This window comes from Trachurus trachurus (genome assembly GCF_905171665.1).
Source record: "Trachurus trachurus genome assembly, chromosome: 8".
In the NCBI taxonomy this organism is placed as follows: Eukaryota; Metazoa; Chordata; class Actinopteri; order Carangiformes; family Carangidae; genus Trachurus; species Trachurus trachurus.
Window position 1 is genome coordinate 21,823,516 of NC_139905.1, and position 15,309 is coordinate 21,838,824.

General features: G+C 40.5%; 1 protein-coding gene across 2 annotated transcripts in view; it reads left to right on the top strand.

Moving 5' to 3' along the window:
• Nucleotides 1-1,941: 1,941 nt before the first annotated feature.
• The window catches only part of LOC310990139 (trinucleotide repeat-containing gene 6A protein-like), a 37,287-nt gene continuing 23,919 nt past the window's right edge, over nt 1,942-15,309 (top strand). Inside the window, exons 1-3 of one of the 2 annotated variants that reach the window (XM_083977402.1) lie at nt 1,942-2,147; nt 3,749-3,800; nt 10,885-10,983. The gene's annotated coding sequence lies outside the window, so the exon portion shown is untranslated. The remainder of the gene's footprint in view (nt 2,148-3,748; nt 3,801-10,884; nt 10,984-15,309) is intronic. The other variant, XM_083977403.1, reaches the window with a different exon arrangement.

Below are 15,309 nucleotides of genomic sequence, written 5' to 3' on the forward strand. Positions count from 1 at the left end.
TCTCTTTCCCTCTCTGTCTGTCTCTTTTAAAAAAAAAAACAACAAAAAACAAAATACTCTTTTTCAGGGTTGTTTTCTTACATAACAGCCAACGCCATGCATGAATGGCTAAGACAAGTAAGCCAGTAGAAACAGAAGAGAGAAGCTGAAATTCTTCACATTCTTTGTTTGTCTGAGTGTAGGCGATAGATATTTTCACTTTCATTTTGAAATATGTTCACAAACACACTCTCTAGTGACGCGCAGAACATTTGAATTTCCTCTTGTATGTGCCAGCAAAAATTTTGTCACTCCTGGGGGGGTTTTAAGTTTCTGGGTTTCCTGACACACACACACACACACACCGTGTTCCGGCAAATACAATTGAACATGATGATAATAAGGAGATCAATTATATAAAACCTGCAAGCATTTTTAATTTCTCCTCCACAGAGAGGTCAGAGGTCAGATTCACCTGTACAGACAGACACTGGGGGTTCAGTGCTCTGCTCAAGGACACTTAAGCAGAGTGGACAATACATACTTCATGTTGATGTAAGGGTTTGACCCTCCAACTGAGGGCTTGCCTCCCCTACTCCTAATGAATAAATCATTAACGCTATTGTCGGCATCTTTTTAAATAACTATTTTTACAAACTGGAGAGATTACTCCTTATATAGCTAGTTTATTGCTGTATGAGTCAGTTTTTCTTCACATTCCTGTATGAATGCTTACATGCTTTTGTTGTTATAAGCCAATAATGAACAAAAACATGACAGACAATAACAAAGTACACACTATAAGATGTCATATATAAGGGGATATATTCCTATGTATACACCCACTGATTATATGAAGATATTTTTTTTATAATGTATAATTATGTACTAATTGTGAAATGTGTAGCACATGTATGGAAAATATCTACATAATTATTTGTATATGGCTATGTTACAATCAAATATCCAGATTTATTAATTAACATGCAAAAATAATATACTACCAGTTTCAAACATACAGTAAATGTCTGTCTATTATATATTTACATATTATTTACTAATATAATATTAAAATATGTAGATGGGCTTTGGTATTGGTATATGTATATAACATGTATGCATATAATAAGAATAAACTACATACATTGGGAAAATCTATACGACACAATACATATATTAATGATATATCACATAAGTGTGAATAAAAGACTTAATATGTTATGTTTTATTTATATATTACACATAATATGTGTAATAACATAATATATATATTACACATAATATGTGTAATAACATAATATATATTACACATAATATGTATTTTTACATATTATGTAACATGTGTTATATGTATGAAATTATACACATAAAAATGTATATGGACAAGACATTTGTGTTACTTTCTGAGCTGGTTACAATTTGTAATAGTTTTCAAATACAACTAGTAATCAAATCAGGGAAAATAATCCTTTGAATACAGATGTATGGTAACAAAATGTATTACCTTGTATTTAGGATGTAGTAAAGACTGCATCTGTTCAGTGGTGCCATTGATGACTTTAGGGTTATGTTCTTGTTTTTGTTTTTTTATTCATTCATCTATTTATTTTTTGTTCTTGGGCAGATTAACATCAGTAGTAGTACAAATTATTACATTTTTTATTCTATATATGAAACACCATATTTGAGAAAACAAAAGCCTTAACTTTTCAGTGTTCTTACAACTCTTATGCAAATGATAGGCTACTCATGGAAATATAAATTTGAGGATGACAATTGCTCACCATGGACAGGGCTGGCATGTTTACCTTCACATGCTTTTTTTTTTTACTCTTAATTTCTCTCAACGCCATTTGGCTGCCTTTTACCCTTGGTTGTGTATTCTCAGTCAGAGGAAGTGGTGAATGTGTTTCCTGCCCTGTCTCCCCCCTTCAGAAACACACACACACACACATACACACACATAGCCAGAGCTAAAGTGAATGCAGAGAGAGAGGAGGGGGAAGCAGAGCTCAAGCGAAAGAAGGTTTTAGCCAGCAGCGAGTGAAGAAAATGGCGATCATGCAGGACGGATTCCTCCCCTCGTAGATGCTGCAAACGCGCTGAATTTCTTTTAGCCTTACAGCCGGCTTTCCTTTCCACTCTGTTGCACTTTATATTTCAATGAGGTGAGGCTATTTTATTTATTTATTATTATTATTATTTTTTTTTTTACAGTGTTTTCCTACCAGCAGACGTTTTCTTTTGTCGAGCTAATGTACACAGAGAGCAGTCCGGGGCAGAGAGACCGGGGGCTGGTGTAGATAAGTTGAGCAGCCGCTGTTGTTTAGTTACCCGAGCTGTGCTAGCCAGTTAGCCTCCTCCTGTTCAGCCAGCTCTGGGCGAAAAAGCCTCGGTCGCATTGCAGGTTGCAATCGTAAAAAGGTAAATGCATCGGCTGACAAAACCAGGGGACTGCGTTAGCCTGCAGACGACTTAACACTTGAAGGCGTCTGACAGGCAAACACACTTGTATTTGTCGGCAGCTTAACCTTGTGCTAACGCTAACCAGACCGAGCACTGGTTAACCTTAACGCTAGCTCGACAGCTGCGCCTGCGTTTCTTTCAAGATAATTTGTGTATTTTGTTACATATCAATGTCTCCTTTGCTTTATTCTTAATCAAGCCAACATTGTTAATGGATCCATTGTGTTTTCGTGTTGATAAAATACCACAGGCGCTACATTTAACATGAGACCGGGTCTGCTAACTAGCTGCTTCGTAACGTTAGCTCGTAGCTAACAGCAGCAGCCATGCTAATTTGACGACGTAGGTTCGGTTGCTCGGCGGTGACTGCGACTTTGTGATGGGTTTCTTTTATTTGGTGACTTGCAACATAGGACACGGCAGATTAAAGGTTATTAAAATCGAAAAAGACATTGTAAGTGAAATGAGATAGCAATGTAAATTTGGTGGTGAAATTGTTAACCTGCAGAGTTGTGTCTCGACCGGAGGGTTTAACACCCTCTGTTGGCAGAGATCCACTGAGTGCAGCTGGTTAGCTCAACACCAGACCTCCGCTGTGCTGGTTGTGCAGTCTCTGTTCACCTAACTTTTTTCTTACACTGGCCCCTACGACGACGCTGCAAATGCGACTTAATCTCATAATGTTTTTAATTGCTACGGATGCAATCAGATGCCACGCTGAGGCCACTGATAGTCTTGGTTGCGCTGGAAAAATACCAGGCTCGAGAGAAGCCATGTTGGTTAAGCTGTAAGTCAGGCAACAGCTGAGATAATGGCCGATCAGGACCAGATCTGTAACTCTGACCTACGCACACACACTCGCTCTCTTTATCTACGATTTTCAGACACACTAACATTTTCCATTCACTTAGACGGGCCTGTGCTGAGGCGACCCCGGCTCCATGCATTACCGCGTTATGCAGTTCAACCGGCATTTCCACATCGCCAAGTTGAAATAAATTTCATCCAGCAATTAGTGTAGTCACAGTTTTTGTTTGTATATGCATGACCTTATGCAGATCACATGTGAGGTATGTTTTTTTTTTTTAAACATGTGCACCGCGATTTCAAGCGTAGCACCTGAGTGTAACCATCTCACATGTAGTTGTTTTTCCTCCTGCGTGTTGTTCAGTCATAGTGACCCATTAAAACTGCATCACACCCACACTCAGGTTATCTTTTATTTGGAGTAGAGGTGTGTTTTGGTAAATGTTGCCTTTGCTATCTGAGACATTAATCTCCTTATCTCTTTGCTCTCTTTCAGAGATTGGGAATTGGAAGCTGTTGCCACCAAAGAAACTGAAGCATCTTAACAGGTGAGTGCCAGCAGCATCAACTACACACATCGTTTAAGAGCAGGTCTACCTGTTTATCTCACCTTTCAAGCCACTTTTCTTTAGATGATAGCAGGACCTGTGTGTGTGTCTGTGTGCAGTGGGCTGCAAAAGGGGTGTGTGTGTGGGGGGGTCAGGGGGACACAGGATGGGCAGCTGCTGCTTATGCAAGCACATGCAGTTCCGTTTGAATTGAATTGGAGGGTCTGGGTTGGTCTAGGCCGTATTGTGCTGAGTAAGCTTTGCTGTTTTAAAATCGCTAAATGAGAAGCCAGAGTCCTGATGTTTTGTGTGTGGAGAGGTGTTTGTGCAGCTCATTGTGTCCATACAGTTGGTCTACATGCACGCACGCAATAGAGCCAGGGACCACAACTAGTCCGCCACACTGCACCAAGGGGCCGTGTTTTATGTGTTTTCTGTTTTCAGATCCTAAATCTGTTAATGATTCTCTGTTGTCGTGCTCAATTTCCTGAGTTGTTTGTTTTTAATATGATTGTGTTGTAATTACAGAGCACTGGTGCATCGACTCACTGCTCCTTGACAGTTCATGTCTCCAAAAGTGTCTGTTTGTCAGTATTGCAGCATGTTTTTCAAACAAAACATGTTAAACATGTTAGCTGCCTTGTTTTTGATACTAGTGGAGTCCCCTTTCTGTTACAGTGTATTTTCACTGTTTAAAGGTACCAGGTTTCAAAGTATTCTCTTGTGCTGGTTTGTTTAGAGTTCGTTGCTAAAGACTGATGTTTCACATTTCCCAGCATTGTAGCATATTTTCCAGGTGAGTGTGCGTGACAGAGAGAGTCTGACCTATGCTCAAGTCATGTAAGAGGAAGTAATATTAATACCCTTAGATGTAAAATAACCTGAATTACTTTAATGTGAGAAGACACATTCGCAGTTGCACTTCCCAGACTAACATTTAAATTATTCGCTGCATGAGGATCATGTGTCATTTGCTCTTTTACATGAGCCTGACATATATTTCTCTCTGGATCACAGCTCAATTCTGGGATGTGAGCATTTTCATAACATAAATCAAATGGAAATTGTTTTTGTTCCAAAAATAACTTGAGGTGAGGCAATTTCAGTTTCAATTCATAGGTTTTGGGAAGTGGTTTTACGTTTTCTAAAACAGATGTCCCGTCCTAAAGTTTACAACCAGCATTTTGTGGGAGGCAAACCACAGTATCATAAATTTGATGCATTTATAGCATTTGTGGAAACAACTCGGATTACATAGTTGTGGATAAAAAACTGACTAAGTGCTGAGCATTCCTGCTTTGAAGCCCTTAAGTTAAAACTGAACTGTGAGGGAGTTTCTAGGCACAGCCTCACCATTCAGCTTACACTCATACATAGTCAAAGATCCAGTTTTCAGGTTTGGGTCTGTTGAATTCGTGGCAATATCACACTTGTCAGAAAAGTGTGACAAGTGTTTATTTCCTTTGACTATGTGGAACAATGTGCTGTTTAGCTCCACTTTCAGTTTTGATTCTTGATCTGGCTCCATTCACCAAATACCTGTTCTGTAAACATGGTTTCATTCTAGTCTAAAACCACAGGCTGTTGAATCTGCTTCATTGTCAAGTGGATTTTTATTTGTGTTGCAGCAATTCACAACACAAGTTATCTCAATGCTGTAAACTCACATACAATGTCTTAATGTTTACATGGCCAACTTGAAGTTGTTGAATGGGGAATCTAATACCCCTTTCCCACTGGCCAAAAAACCCGTTTAAACCCGCTAACAATCGGCTTTTGGTGGCAGTGGGAAAGGCGCACCGAGCCTCGTCGACCCGCGTCGACGCGGGTCAAACGACTCGGCAAGCGACGCGGGTTAAAATCGCCTTTAATCGGCTCGGCTCTGCTCGGCTTGCAGTGGGAACGCCAGACCCGCGTCAACCCGCTAATTTACGTGATGACACTGAACGTTACGTGACGCTACGTCATCGCGCCGGTCGCGTCTCATATCACGTACCAAAACAAAGCTCTGCTCCGCTCTGCTCTCATCCGAGACTGGGATCAAAACATCAGAGAACACTGACCAAAAACGATAGAAAAAAAGAAAAGAAAAGAAGCGACAGTCTGTTTAACTGACGTGTTGTGCCGCGGACGTCCGTCATCCGGCCGCAGCAGACTCGCTGTCCTCCGCGGTCCTGGTGCTCCAGGTCAGCCAGCCAGCCAGAGAGTCTGCCTCGGCGGACTGACACTCCGCGGCGGGCGGCTGTGGCATGACTGTGTGTGTCTCTTGCACCGCGGATGAGAGCGGGGCGACTGGTTTATGCTCTGTCTGATCCCTCAGCGGGGGGGCAGACTCGGCTCATTTTGGTCAATGGGAAAGGGGCCAAATGCCGATTGTTAGCGGGTCGACCCGCGTTTAAAAAACCCGCGTCGACCCGCTAATTTTAGTGGGAAAACGGCTTAAGACTGCAGTGCTATAAATTCCTAACATCTTGCAGCGTTGCTTCATTGGTTGGGGATCAGGTAGTTGACCGTTGCCCCTCAGCAAAGCCACACCTGCAGATGGTCATGAGACTGGAGCAAGCAAGGAGCTGGAAGGGAGCATTTGATGCCATTGACCCGAGCAGGCTGAAAGACAACGCAGGCCACACATAGACAGCTTAACGTGATCGAATCGTTTAAGCGGTGTGTATAGACAGTTTGTCTTTGGCTTTGCAATGTGAATCAGATCAGTGTAGCTGAGAGCGCAAGGTTTGAGTACAAAACTTTGACCTTAATTCCGTTTTATCCCTCTTGTAGTGGTTTTGGATCTAAATCTGTAATTCAGAAGGTCTATTAACCCTTTCAGGTGTTAAAATCTTGAAATGAATTATTATAATAGAAAAGAAAATTGGTCCTTAATGTCATATCTTCCTACATTGAAAAACTTCTCAATTAGAGTTAAAACTGTATAAATGTTTGTGGTAAACTGGATTTGCTATTTAACAAAATTTGTTTTGATCTTGACTTCACTTGTAAAAAAAATACTGAATATCCATTTCAGAAACTTGTAGAAAGCTTTGCTGCAGGATATTCACAACGTACCCCACCCTCTTCTGGCAGCAACAAAATTGTAGAGCTTTTTTCAGCTAGAAATATTATATTACCTTTCTTAAGTTACCATGACCTGAAATGAACTGGCCCGATGTCGACTTCTCAGTCAAAATGACCAGTTTAACGCTGCCAGGCTGGAAATGGCACATCTCGCTATGTCAGCCTCTCAGAGCCTCTCCCCGTTGGGCCGCTAGTGATGAGGAGATACCCGCTGTCATTCACTAATTGAGTGATGGTTTTCCTGAACGGAGGCTCCAGTGTTTAGGCTCTGTGAGAACATGCTAATGCAAATTGATGCAAATCATGTGGTGTTGTACATGCAAATTAGCCACGCGACTAGCCTCCGGTTTTGGTTCTTCGGGGACAGAGAACCCCTTGAGAGTGTCTGTGTAGATACTCATGTCTATCGGTTTATGTTTGTGTTGATGTCTGATGTGTTTGTGTGAAAACTGCTTCCACAAGCCTGCAAATGCAATCAATACTCGGTCTCCTCTATAAATTTAACAGTACTTGCCGGCTTCGCTGCATGACTCACTACTGGGGGCGAAAAACACCCTTGCAGGGTTTAAGGATGCAATAGTCTGAAGTCTCAGACTTGTGATCTCCACCACCTCAGAAATCTAAATATAGTTTGAGTATTTTAAGTGTTTCAGTTTTTATTTAAAAAGCTGAAAAGCATCCAAAAAAAGCCAGGTAGGAGGCAGAAAAATTTGTCTAGTGTATGAATCTCACAAGAGCAGAAATAACGTGTGTGAAGCAGATTCCCTGAAGTTGTAGTATAATATAATAATTAACACAGTTGAATAATAAACATTTCCCCCCCATTGAACGAGGATTCTTTACCCAGTCCAAGTGCGCTCTCAACGACTGTAATGTTGTCACTAGTGACCTTTTACAACAATTTCCCTCCTTTCATCTGTCAGCTGCTCTTTATGCCTCCCAGCCCTCCCTCCGTCTCAAGATGGAAAAACCAAAAGGCATGGGCTTAATAGTGGAATCAACTGTTCAGATTGTTATTTTATCCACTTTCAACACAACAAACTCCATATTTAGAGATGAGATATTTTCGGAAAGCGATGCCTCAACTGCAGTCTGGTGATGCATGTTACGGTGGAAATGGTAGCCCCCTTTTTAAATCAGAAATTTATTGTGGAGTGAAGCAACACAAAGAAGCACTAGAATGTATTTTTGTGAAAACCTTGGCAGAAATCCTCTCCTCTGAATCATTTCACATCTTCAGTTTTATTCACAACACCCATGAAAATAATAGCAGTGTAATTGCAGTTCTGCTGAAGGTAATCTTCCTCACAAGTACCTGTCGTCACGCAATAGGAAAAGGAAATTATTTTATCTACTCACATGATTTAATGTTAGTGTGTTACAACAGACTCATTCAAGAACAGTAACAGTAAGATCATATGTACCAAAAGCCACAATAGGCTACATGTTTTGAGTTATTGCCCGTCTATAACCAACTTTGTGAGTTGCTCATGTATGTATGAGTTTCAAGGTCAGATAATATAGATGTAAATAGTTTTTTTTTTTTTTTTGGTAAATATAGGTTTTGAACTCTTTGTCAGACAAAACAACCAATCAACCATTGTGTTGGTCTGAGAACATTTCCACAGTTTTTTAGAACATTTTATAAGAAACATTTTTGTAAACATTTGTTTTATTGGCAATACAACGAGGTTGTAGTTGCAGGCCTAAAACTGTGGCAGGTGATCAAATAGTGTGTGATTTGTAATGTAATTGAAACAACAAAAGAAATTCTGAATGGAAATTCCTACATTTTACAGCTGATGCATGTTGTCAGCTGTTTAACACGAAGTCTAGTCTTCAATTTAAATACTTTTTGTTTTCGGCCCATCCTGACTAGACGTGATAAAAGAAACCATAAAACATATTTGGAAGCTCAACTTTGTTGTCCTCTCCTTTCTTTCCTTCCCCTCCTGCTGCTCTGACTGCATCGGTCTTCTTTATCCATTCTTTTGCTTGTGGTGACTTGAGGTGTCCCCCTCCCTCTGTCAGCTGTGGCTGTCGGGGGATGGGCGATTGTCGGCCCATTCATAAACAGATGCTGTCCATGGTGTGTATGTGTGCACTCCAGGAGGGCCCCCACCATGCTCTGTTGGTGTTGTTGTTGAACCCAGGGCCATCTGCTGAAGCACTTGATGGTTGGGAAGGAGTGGAGGAAGGAGATGGGGGGGGGGGGGAGTGTGGGAACAGAGGGAGCATGGTTTGTGAAAGTGGTAGCAAAAAAAAAAAAAACAGGATTGCAACTAATTTGGTCTGCATTTATAGTTTGGTTAAAACAGATTAAGACAAGTTTGGTGAAACACCTTTTGTGTGGGAACTGAAAATAGTAAAACAGTAACGCAGTCTCGGGTCATTCACTGGTCATTCACTGGTCATCTTCAGACTGAAATTCCACAAATAACGCCAAAACTCAAACTGAAAGTTCAGCATGTATAAAAAATACATGTATGAAAATCTTTTGTCTCTTAATTTAAAATGTCAGTGGAGCCACAGTGTCAGCTCGTCACTACTGCTCAGTAGCCGACTGTTGTTGGATCTGTAACTACACAGTACTGAAAGCCTCTGACTCACTGGACAAATTGGATGTGGTGATGTGGATCAGAACTTGGTTTAAAAAAGTTTGTTTTTATTTTTGATTTATTTAATATTGATTACCTTTCTGCAAATATACCAGTGGAATTTTTGGGGGTGGCTACCTAATTATTCATTAGATTCAATTGATGCTAATAAGTTGGTGCACTCTTTCAGGGATGCCCCTGTCTGTGTAACAATAGTTGAGCTCAATAAGTTTTTGTTGTCCCAGTTAACTTTTAATGCAGCAGTTATTTCCTGCATACATTGCATTTTTTGCTTTTGCAGAATCTTGCACAAATGTCTGAATGCCTGCACAATTATCAAATGAAAACAGTGCAGTTAATTATTCTATGTTGTGGCTGTGGCGACTGTCTGAGTTGTTTCAACATCTCTGTGCGTCCGTCTGTTTATAGCTAAGGTACGTGCTGTTCTGTAATCCCATTATCGGATTAGACTTTCTCCTGCAGGCTAAATTGCACACCCATCGGGACCAGCGCTGCTAAACTTAACACTCACACTCAGAAGAAGCTACAGTCTCGTTATTAACTAATAGGACACTAATTGGAAGACATTTGGCAGCAGAGAGAGATTAGCTGAGAGCGATGAAGATGTGGAGTATATTAGTTTTATTCTGAGGCCAGGTGTTTTCATTTATATGATATTGTCGCAGAGCAACATAAACCAGTGTAATGAGCCATGAGCAATCATTTATGTGAATGTGCGCTATACTTTGAAAACACCATGAACCTAACTTAAAAAACGGATTATAAAAGACCTGCAAACAGTGATTCGTTTTCATATCGATTAGTCACTAGTGTATGTGTTTTAAATCAGTTTTAGTTTTGGTCTGTTAAAGATCACAAAGTTATGAAAACACCCAAAGACAACTTCATGCTGCATGTTTTAGTTTGATTAACCATCACTATTCTCAAAAACACTCACGTTTAGAGTTACGAAACCTTTAGACTTTGCTGTGAAAAAACCAAACACTATTTTATCTGAAGACAGTGGATGGGAAAGAAATGTTGTGATACTGTGGAAAAAAATATTAAGTGGGATAGTTTTTCCTGTGTCCTGCTCAAACCATCTAGAGATGGTGGATGCGTCTGCATGTTAACTCAGCATGATAGATACTTCTTGATATTGTTCCTGAGCTTCATCTGTCAAGTCAAATTTTCCACGCTGAATATATTAATAACATCTTTTGTCTGGATGGCAACCAACTCCCTCTTTTCACTGTCAACATTTCCTCCCTAAAGTTCAGCCGGGTTTCAGAGGTTAAATTATCATGTTGGCTCATGGGTATTAAAATCTGTTCAAGTTCTATCATGCCACATAAAATATAATGATGGATGCAGTGCAGATGCGTAATGGTGTCTCCTCCTGTTCTCCTCGGCAGGGATCACACCCATAGAGGGAAGAACAGTGGATGGAAGAGAGAGAGAGACAGAGAGTGTGAAGAGGAAGGAGGATAAGAAGATACAGGACTGGACAAAAGGTGAGAGGAGGCGTCATGGCTTCTGTAAGGAGCAATTTACTTGATTGGAGTGGATGGTTTTCCGCTGTGTGTTGTAATTTATCATACTAAGACTATTACCTCAGGAGCACACATCTCTGTTCACAGCAAAAAGATGTTAATAAGCAATGTGCCACTAACACTAACTATTGTACTGTTCAATTGGCCCATTTTCGTGCCCGCCAAATGCAATTCAGCGCAGTAAGCAGGGATATGATTAATATTGCATATCCACAGAATTGTACTCTGGGTAGTAAAAAGTGAGCACTGTGAGCTTAAAATAGTTTGAGAAACCTCAGTGCTGCAGTTTTAGTGTAGAGACGTGAATCTGGCAATACATGATAGAAACTGGCTCAGTGTAAAAATAACCAGAGCAGAAAATCCACAAACTGCTTGGCTCACAATATCAGAAATCAACACCCGCATTGACTAATATTAGACTGTTTATTCACCGAAGCTATGAAGCATTTAGGAGTTTTAAAATGTATACGGTGTCTTCTTGTCTGGTCTTATTCCTGTCTGTCTGTCTGTCCCAGTAGTGCAGTTTGCTTTGCTCTAATGACAACGCCGGTGTACTTTGCCATGTGACGTAGCAGCGTTTTCCATTTGAATTGCCGTTACAGTTTCCATTCAGTTCTGTCGGTACGAGCCTACTACTGTTACAGCTGCAGCTACTGTCATGGCTGGTTGAGGCAGGACGTCTGATAGCGTATATCTCTGACCTTGAGTGTGTCTTTTGAGTTTCAATTGCTCTCTCGGTCTCGCTTTTGGTTCTCACTCATCCGCTGTTGTTGCCGTGGTTCTGCCCTGTCTGTCTCTCGCTCCGACTTTTGATCTGACTATGTTGTTGATTTGTCTCTGTACTGACAGACGAGTAGCTCAGAGTTGAGGTCTCTACGTAGTTGTACCACAGTGTGAACTGGCACAGCCATTTATTGTCATAGGAGCTCTTCCCCGCGGATAATGGTTATACAGTAACAAGAGTGTAATCATTGTACTGAAAGGCCCAGTGTCCATACTTACTTTCTGTAGTGCAAGTCTATAGGCTAAGCTGTCAGACGCTGTTTAGCATGCATGAGCAGTCACCTTTGGTCTAGAGGCTAGTAGGAAAGAGACTCTTTTTTTTAATCTCACAGACTTTTCACACAGTTGCTTTGTAAGGTGGCAGAAAATAAATCTGCACCACGTAATAATGATTCATTTAAAATAACTACAACCGATTATGCCTGTCATTCATCCTTGGCTCTGAGAATGTCAACAGTTTTTTTTTTTTTTTTTTACTATTGTTTATGACATTTTATTGTCCAAACAATGTATTGGTAAATCAACAAAATAACCGGCAGATTGATTGAAATGAAAATAATAATTAGTTGTAGCCTTAGTCTATGCTAAACATTATGCTAAAACATCAAAAGTACACTTTGATCACTATCAGGATTAAACCCCCCGTCATTTCAAAATAAGAGAAAATCACTCATGACTACATGGTTGTTCTCCACCTAGTGACTGGAAGAGAAGATAGAAGTCCTGTGAGCTCAAAATAGTTTCTCAGCCCTCACTCACTCCTGTAGTTTAGTGTAGAGACATGAATCTGGCTATATATGATAAGAACTGACGTAGGATAAAATAGCAAAACATGCTCAACTCCTTGAAGAAAATGCTGCTGGATTTGAACCAGCAGCAAGTGATATTGATTTCAAACGATTGTTGTGTAAATAAAAATGTCTGACAAATATGACCAAGCAGGTTGTGGGTGGACAGGTGAGTGTAAAAATGGATGACTGAATAGTAGACAAAGCAGCTAATGAGTCATGAGCAACAACAAACTTTTGTGCACATTGCCCTCGGGTTGAGTTTGGATTGTGGGTGGGAGCCCCTCCAAGCCCCTCCCACAGTTGATGCCACAGCGCTAGACCATATGACGAGTGTGTCTTATCTGCTCTGGCACACACTTACACTGGACATGTAATCTTAGGCACTGCATGCTGTTTTGAAAGTGAAGCAGATGTGTGCAACATAGTCACTCCTGTGAATTGCACCTCTTGTTAACACGACACACACACACACACACACACACACACACACACACACACACACACACACACACACACACACACACACACACACACACACACACACACACACACACACACACACACACACACACACTTGCTTGAAACCAGTTCTAGCAGGAAAGATGCAGACGGCCTGCTTTCACTCCAGGGGCTGTCCACAGATTTACGCGTTTGAGAGAAACGCTGGCATGTGCTTCTTCTTGCACTGAACTCAACTTGGTCGGACAAGCCCAGAGAAACTGGGAGTGTTTAGGAATGTTGCCATGACAACAAGGTCTTCCCTAACAAGCGTCTTTACTGGTGACGTCAGCTCTAGAGAATACATTTATGATTGTTTGCTCAGAGACAGATTTAATTAAACTGAGTGTAACGATTAAGTAAAGATCATTTTTGACATTTGTAACAAATGTACAAGTGGAGCAGTGCAAGTAATGACATTAAACATGTCTGAGCATGAGAGGTTTGTCCACAAAGTGCTTGTATAAATGCTATATAAAGTATGTACAGGCTTGTTCTTTTTCTACCTGTTTAGACTACCTGCCCTGGGAGCCCTCTTTATTTTCTACATCAGGGTTTCTTACTGAAGGTCTGTTGTGTTTTGCTTTCATACAAATGAGAAAAATAGCTTTGGGCAACAAAACCACCATGCTTCAAATAGATGTTGCTGTTGCATAGCAACAGCAGGACACATGAAAAATGCCTGTAGCTAAAAACGCCGTTCAGTTGCATCCAGAGTGTTTTTAGAGTCAAATCAATCAGTGCAAAACTTGATGAATTGTTTGTCCTCTTAGCAACCTTTGTCCTGGTAATGTATAGCTGCTCCAGTAATTGTGTTGTATCAATGCCCAATCATCGAACAGTCATCTAAACAAACAAACCATTTGAGCAAATATCTCTTATCTGTAATATTAAATAATAGGCTATACGTTGGAAAGCAACTGCCAGCATTTCTGAGGATGAGAAACATTCAGCTTTTGAGGCCCATAAGAGATTTAGGTGATGCCCTGAACATTTAAGCTAATGGATAAAAACTTGATCATGATTTTTTTTTTTTTTTTAACAAAACGCCTGCCTTTTAGCAGTGTAGACAATTACACAGTTTCTTAAAAAACTCAAGACTCAAGTAGTCTCAAATGTCCATACACTTATACCTGTATGTATGATAGGTTTCTATCTTTGAACAAACACCCTCAAAAACAACCTGTAACATTTGTTTGGATGAGTCTTGGTTTGAATCCACCTCTGTTTGACTCCTACTCTTCAGGTTGGTCTATGCAACTTGTAAAAGTAGAAAACCAAGCCAAAACAATTAATTGTGTTCAGTACGTTGGCTGCTTTGCTTTGTCTTGGCTTCTCACTCTGTTAAAGGGGGAGTGCACATTGTACTGAGTTAATGTGCTGCTGACTTCAGGAAGTTGACCTCTCTGCTTTTTATACATGTTAGAAGCTGCAGCTGCATTCCTCGCACGTCAACTTCAATGGCAGGCTCTTTCGCCTAGTGCCTCTTTTCTTCCTTTATCACATTCCACCTTCTCTCTTTCTCCGTCTTCTCTCTTCCCTCCTCCTTACCTTGGTATCATTTTTTTTCTTGTGCATATTTCTCTTCCTCTCAGCTGCACTCTTTGTTTGTGTCTTGTCCCTATATTCCCCCTCTCTCCACCCCAGCCCTCTCTGTCTGTAAGATGATAGCAGTCGAGCTGCTGCCAACTCCAGGGGCCCTCATGAAAGCCGCTCTCTGATGCAGCAGGGGAAAGAGGAACAAACTGTACTCTATGTACCGAGCAGCAGCGATGAACATGCTTGCACACCAGTGATGAGCATTGTTAACGTTTTCACATGGTTATGAAAATAGAGTTATTTTAAGAATTCGTAACTGGCTAAATAAATAAATCGGCCATCCAATCAAAAACTACGATCGATTTTTGTATTTATATTTTGCATGCACAACCAGTGAAACAAACAGTTATTTTCATTATCATTTAATCTGATTCTTTTCTAAAACACTAGTATTAAAAGTCCAACGTCACTTCACTTATCTGGGGAAAAGCAATTCTTCAGAAAAGAGCCAAATTGTCATTGAGAAAATTCATCCGGGCAATGGTAGCTGTTTTTACCTGGAACTTCAAACATCTGGCTTTTTAATCAATCAAATTGTAAAAATAGGCTAAAAATCATTGAACGCCAACGAACAGGGACTCTCCAGAGTTAAATGTTGTCTTCCTACATTATTTAG